Raw genomic sequence first — 6,936 nt, 5'->3', positions numbered from 1 at the left:
CTCCTGTTCTTGACAGTCAAATATATTCATATATATTCAACTGCATGCATGTCACTCTTAAAGGCGCGATGACACCCTGATACAACTGGCATACTCTTCAAAGCGGCCTTAAAGCTAAAGCCGTGAAACAACCAAACTCGTTCAACCACGGGTCAGTTCAGATTGGTCAAACGTTGGACCACTGCTGGCTCTGCAATTTACCAGGCAGAGTTGCGTCCCTTCTTAACTATTATGGGATCCGCTCACCCTAGAATTGAATCCTAGGTTGACCATTTTTTAGCACCATATCCGCGTTTGTATGTTGGACAGCAAAAAAAGTAAAGACTTGCCTCACATTTTGCTTTCCTCCCACATAAGCAGAAGAGCTGGAATATATATAACTGTAATACTTTCAACGTGTTCAAGGTGGTGTTTCGCATAAACTGTATGTGATTCATCTTCCCGAGGCAAGAGAGTTAACTGACTATAAAAGTCCAGTTTCCACCCTTGCCGAACTAGGCTGGTATTATGGAGTTACATTTTGGCTGGACTAACGAGTCTATGCATAGTCCAATCAAAATCGCGCTCCGAAATTAAAATCCGGTTCGTAAACTGTCGTGCAGATTTCGGTCGATTGCAGGATTTGCAAAACATGTGCACCGCCAAATAGTTGTCAGCAGATATTTTCCAAATCTTCTCGTGTTTTTAATCAAGGTGCTCACGTGATTTGATGCATTTCGCGATGTAAGACCCGTTTTATCACAATATCTTGACAAGATCTTGATTATCGTTCAGATCGTCCCGACCGTGCGTCACCATTTTGTGTGAAGCAAACGCAAGTGACACGAGAGGTGGAATCTGATTGGTCCATAGGAGGGGCTTAGGCAATGACAAGCATAGTCGCCTTTCATGGCAAGCATGGGTTGCTGAAGACCTATTTATTAATTTAGTAGTCTCGTGTTTTTCTTTCATCAGTTTATGCCAAACTGGCGGAAGAAAAACACGTGACTACAAAATTAATATTATGCTACGAGGTATAAGGTTTATTTCTTTTTCTGATCCGTATATCTGTAATAAATATGCGTTCAGGCATGGGACGTTCCATTATAAGATCCGGGGTAGAATAGGTCTTCAGCAACCCATGCTTGCCTTAAAAGGTGACTAACGGGATCAGGTGGTCAGGCTCGCTGACAATTGCGTAGATCGATGCTCATGGTGTCTATCACTGGATTGTCTGGTCCAGACTCGATTGTTTACAGACCCCCTTCATATAGCTTGAATTTTGCTGAGTGTTAAACAACAACAACAAAAAACAAACCATATGAAATATGATTGAGGGCGATTGAGTCTCATTACTCATACCTGAATCTCAAATATTATTTAACACACACTAACAAATCTGACCGCCTCCGTAGTCTTGTGGTAGAGCGTTCGATCCCCGGCCGCGTCATACCAAAAGACGTTAAAAGATGGTACTTGTTGTTACCCTGTCTGGCTCTCGGCATTAAGGGGCTAAAACAAGGACTGGTCGGCTCGGGGTCAGTATACTGTGTCTGAGTGGGGTATTCATGTTAAACTGCGGCATGGTATCTCAGTGAGCTAGCACTATAAATCGGCATCAGTCCGGACTAGTACAAGCAGCCACACAAACACATACACGTACATGCACGTCGCTATATAAATGCAACGCGACGTTAAACCCAATTTCACCTCACCACTAACAAATCTCAAAAGGGTGCGATTTGAAGTTCATAACTGAAATAATATCCAACAAACTAACATGTGTAAAAGACGTTTTTTTATGAACTGGGGACACATTTTACTATACACAACAATAATTGTGTTATTTTAAATGTTGAATCTGCCCATAGTACCAAATGCAAATCTATTTGCGCCCCGCGGACATCTACCACACTGCTCCGAGTCTTTACACCCTATAAATAGAGCCCCGAGCCCTGCGGACCAAAAGGGAGTTGGCAGTCTCATAATGGGCCTTTAAATAATTTATATTCTGGGTCGCTTCAAACCCATGACCCTGGTGACTTTAAGACGAATCGATAAGCATACAGTTAATTATTTCCACACACGTACACGTGCCAATGGCTGTACAGTAAAGGTTGAAATTATGCTAGACAAAACCATATATTTGTTTGGACCTTTGAGACCCCGTTACTTGTTAACCTGAACCCCGCGCGCAAAAATGGGCAGCGTCGTGGACCATTTTGCGGGTTCGAGGATGTAGTTGTTTCTGATCGCACAAAGCCATGTCCGTTCTTTTTGGATCAATATACTACTGGTTAGGGTGAGAGCTAGGTATATGGCTTTCTTCATACACAAAGTTGAAGGTGACATGTATCTAGATATTCACTGAAATATTTTCAACAAAATAATTCACCCAGGAAAAGCTTGTAATGCTGACTAGCTCCAATGAAAAGACGCTGAGGGTCACACTCCGGTGCAGTGGTGACGTAATTACACGAGGTTGGACACATGGAACTCTGGGTAGCAACAACGGGGGTTGCACCACACTCCGGCGCAGTGGTGACTCACCACAGCCACAGGCTAATTTGCATAACGTGACCGAACTTTTCTCTTGTTTGTAAACAAACGGTCTTTTTCAGGAATCAGTATAGAACGGCTAATGCAAGTATTTGGGGGCGCTTTACATATCGTTTTGCATAATTATATAGATATGCTACTACAACTGCGACAGTGAGTTGCATGACAATATATATATATATATATATGTATATATATATATATATATATACATCAAAGTGACCGTATCGCCATCTCTCCGTTGGGCTTCGGTGGTAGCACGTGGAGCCGTACAACAAATGTAAACAAAGGATAACTACGCACAAATAAGTAGATTTTAACGCATTATGGTACTTTCTTAATGAATATGCAGTAATCGTTCTTTGACATTTGTTTATGAAAATGTGTAGACTTGTTAAACATGAAACCAGAGACAATATGGTCTCTGATGAAACGGATGAGTGAGTGAGTGAGTGAGTTTGGTTTAAAGCCACTTTTAACAGTATTCCAGTTATATCATGGCGTGTCAGCTTAATGTGGGAGGAAAGCCCGAAGTGATGCAGGTCTCAGACGTTTACCACTTCGGTGAAACCCACGAGCACGGGTATGGTGCTGACAAACCTAGAAACATAATCGGGGTGAACCGGGATTCGAACCCACAATCATAGGTTTCTGGCGTGCCCAAGGGACGCAACTCTGCACAGCGAATTGCGGCGCCTTAGACGACTGGGCCACCCGTGCCCCCTGAAACGGATGAAAAGCATATGCAATATCTTGAATGGGCTGTGTAAGATGGTCGCATGGAACTCTGGGTAGGAGTGCGGTGGGGTTGCACTGGTGATCTTATTTCACGCACTCTTATTTTAATCCATCAAGTAGATTCCAGGCAAAGAATATTCAATCCATTTTGTGGTAACTGTCAACGCAAATTCGTCTGTTAATGGGATGAGTGGCTTCAGTAATTGTGAAACTTTAAATTGTTATTTTCAAATATAGGAAAAGTGGCATCTCAACTAGATCTTGGCTTAGTTTACTATGGATAGTAAACAGAAGTCAGTGAAAAGGATTTCTGGTGAAAATCTAAAGATTTTATAATGTTATGATAGCCAAAATATGATTTATCTTGCACTCTTGTATGAACTAATATACTGAAAATAATATCCTCCCCTAATGCTTATATTTCTGGATGACCTGCCCTGTGTCCTTGTACATTTTCTTCATGACCCTCCCTGAAAAGACAAAATAAAAAAAATATAATAAAATATTCTTATATTGTGACCCCCCAACAATGTGTATTTTGTTTTAGAACACTCCCCTAGAAACTTATATTTTTGGTGACCTTTCTCTCAAAAGACAAAATGCAAAAGCTGTTTATATTTTATTATAAAATATTCTTTTTATCATGATACACCCCCAATTCTAGTTCCTCTGTATTGATGAACCGCCAACACCAGTTAGCATGGGTTAATTTGCCATTTACCTTTGTTATGCATACACTAATTGTCTTCTGTTTGATATGTCCAGTAATTAGATGCACCCAACTTTTGCCTACGACAGCCTACTGATTGTTGAATCATTGCTCAGATAGTGAAGAGACACGGTACAGGTATCACAAAGGCACATCTGTTTAGCTGTCAATATGTCCACTCTGCCTGTTCTTGATTCAACAGCTATACTTCAGATAAGGTGAGTTGAGGTGAAGTGTCCACTGCAGTTTGTGAGCTCAACATTTTAGGTTGAATGCCAGAGAGTGGTCACCTGGTTAGTTTATCTATTTTTTGTAAAAAGGTTTAAAGTTAGGTCCTAGAATGGTTAGTATTACATGTATATATGAACTAAAGTTCTTGACTAAAACATATAAGTTATTTTGATTTAAGGATTTTATAGACGTAAATGTGTCACTATGTTTGGCTAAACTGGTTCAGGTCGCAAAGTTCATAATGCTAATGTTTCAGTTAACACTTTAATAAATATTACATTCATTGCCTGTATCAAGCATGTAGGTTGTATTGCTGTGATAACAGGTTCTGAGAATGTGAGGAGTAATGTGTTATTGGTGATGTTGTCTTGTCATAAACGTGTGTTGAATGTCTGTACATACGTTGTCACTGTTCATTTTGGAATCCCTATCAGTTAGCCGCCCTACAGAGACGACACAGTTGCTTTGTTTTCTAGACGGGTGAGCTAATTTTGAATAAGAAATATTAAGATGTACATTAGATTCTCATGTGGAGAAAATATGTATTGTTTATGAATCACTACTATATACCAAGTAACATTTTGTAAGTGAAATAACTGAAAGGGAAAATTGACATAAATGTATTTATTTAATGTTAAATGTGACACGTGTGTCTCAGTTATCTCCCTTATTTTCTCTTCCATTGAATCTATGATACCACTGTGATATGAGCTCTACTGTGATGTTCATATATTTCATAATCATAATACCGGTATATGTTCAAGGGGTATTAATATTCTTCTATGTCTCGTAAATAAACAGATTCACACCCAACAGCAAGTCTTAATTTTCTCGGCATTATCAGCTGTAACACTAGTCCAGACTACTACTGGTTTTATGGTGCTAACCCAGTGACAAACCATTGCACGGTACTGACCAGTTCTTGTTTTATCCCCCTAATGTAGCAGGGCGTGGAGTCATCCCACAGATGACATCCTTACCATGTCAGCTTGCTGACGGGGTAAACCTCTTTGGTCATGTGGAGAAAGCCTCGGTCCAAAGGCCTGTGGTTCGAATCCCATCATGGGACTCGGAAATTTTATGGCCGCACCATTACCGAGCACCAGGCAGAGTAACAAGTACCATATTTTGCTGTCTTTTGGTGTGACTGGGCTGGTGATTGAACCACCAACCTTCCGCTCTCCAGGCAGATGCTCCATTAACTTGACCAGAGGCAGTACAGGTGTTTGAATGGGCTGAAAATTGACCCTATGTTTTCTGAGATACTTCATTTAAAAACAAATAAATGTCACTAATTCCAATTTTAGATCTAACTTCTGCATTGCATGTTTTGTGCAGCTGTTGTTTGTCTGACTCTCTATTTTCAGGTCAGATTATATACCCATCCCTAGAATTTTGCAGATGTATGGAATGGTATCATGAATCACAACATTAGAATTGTGTCAATAGCTCCTGTTTGTTTCATGGTACCATCAAGCATTACACATATTGTCAACAACATGTTTAAGCCTGATAAAGGTCATACATGATTTGATATTTCTGATGCAGTCCTCCATTTGTAGAAATGCACCTGGTGTATCCAAGACGGTTTCCACCAGTCACCAACATTCCAGACATAACATGGATGCCTGTATAATTATTCGGACCAGAAAGACTAGCGACTGAACATGCTGAAGGAAGAGCAACATTCCATGCTGTCGGATACCATAATAAATTATCAGCCTCACCATCTGACCTAATTTAGTTGCCAATTACGATCCCTAAAATCGGGAAAGGGTTTTAGAACATAAGGTGAAAATCATCAGACAATGAAGTGATCCCTGAGGAACACCACAAGATGGAAAGACTGAAACAAAATGGAAACATTGACTATCACTTGTCACATGTCCATGGTCATCCATAATCCCAAACAGGGTTCTCCTGTGGTCAGCTCTGTATGGGCTTAGATACTTGTCAAATAAGTCATTTTGTTGAAGATGAGCAAATACACTCTGTCGTAATGTCTTTCCTTTAGATTTTTGACCCCCCAAAAGTGTTACAAAAATTGTCAATAAGTTCTCCGTGAAAAGCTACGCATTTGAAAGAGTTAGTTTTAACGAAGCTTTGAACAGTATTCTGGTCATATCGTGGCATGTCAGGCTAATGTGGGAGGAAAGCCAGATGTGATGCAGTTCTCAGACGTTTACCACTTTGGTAAAACCAACAAAAACATGTATGGGGCTGACAAACCTAGAAACCAGGATTTGGACCTACAACAATTTCTGGTGTGCCCAAGGGATGCAACTCAGCACAGTGAATTGTGCCACCTTAGATGACTGGGCCACCTGTGCCCGCCCTCCCCCTCCCAAAGAAATTATACACACAAAGTTTGTTTCTCAGTTGTTTATCATCATTCTCAACAATAATTTAGTCAAGACCAGACAATCCAGTGATCTGTATTGTATAGGTTGCTGGGGACCTGTTCTAACCCTGTATCTCCACACTGGACAAACAGAATAAGGTTTCTTCTGCACAAGATTAGCCAGGTCACACACTGTAACCATGCAGTCCCCTTTTAGTCTGGGTTAGTCATGGGGTCAGTTTACATAGAAATTGTGAGTCTTAAATGATGTTTGTTTTGTTGCTGTGTAACCCCGCACACAGCAATAGTCCAGCTATATGACAGCAGTCTGTAAATAATCAAGTTTGAACCAGACAATCAACATTGATTGAAATTATGA

Source organism: Haliotis cracherodii, unplaced genomic scaffold (genome assembly GCF_022045235.1).
Source record: "Haliotis cracherodii isolate W230 unplaced genomic scaffold, xgHalCrac1.p SCAF_4, whole genome shotgun sequence".
Classification (NCBI taxonomy): Eukaryota; Metazoa; Mollusca; class Gastropoda; order Lepetellida; family Haliotidae; genus Haliotis; species Haliotis cracherodii.
The sequence above is the reverse complement of the archived record's forward strand: the minus strand, read 5'-3'. Positions refer to the sequence as shown.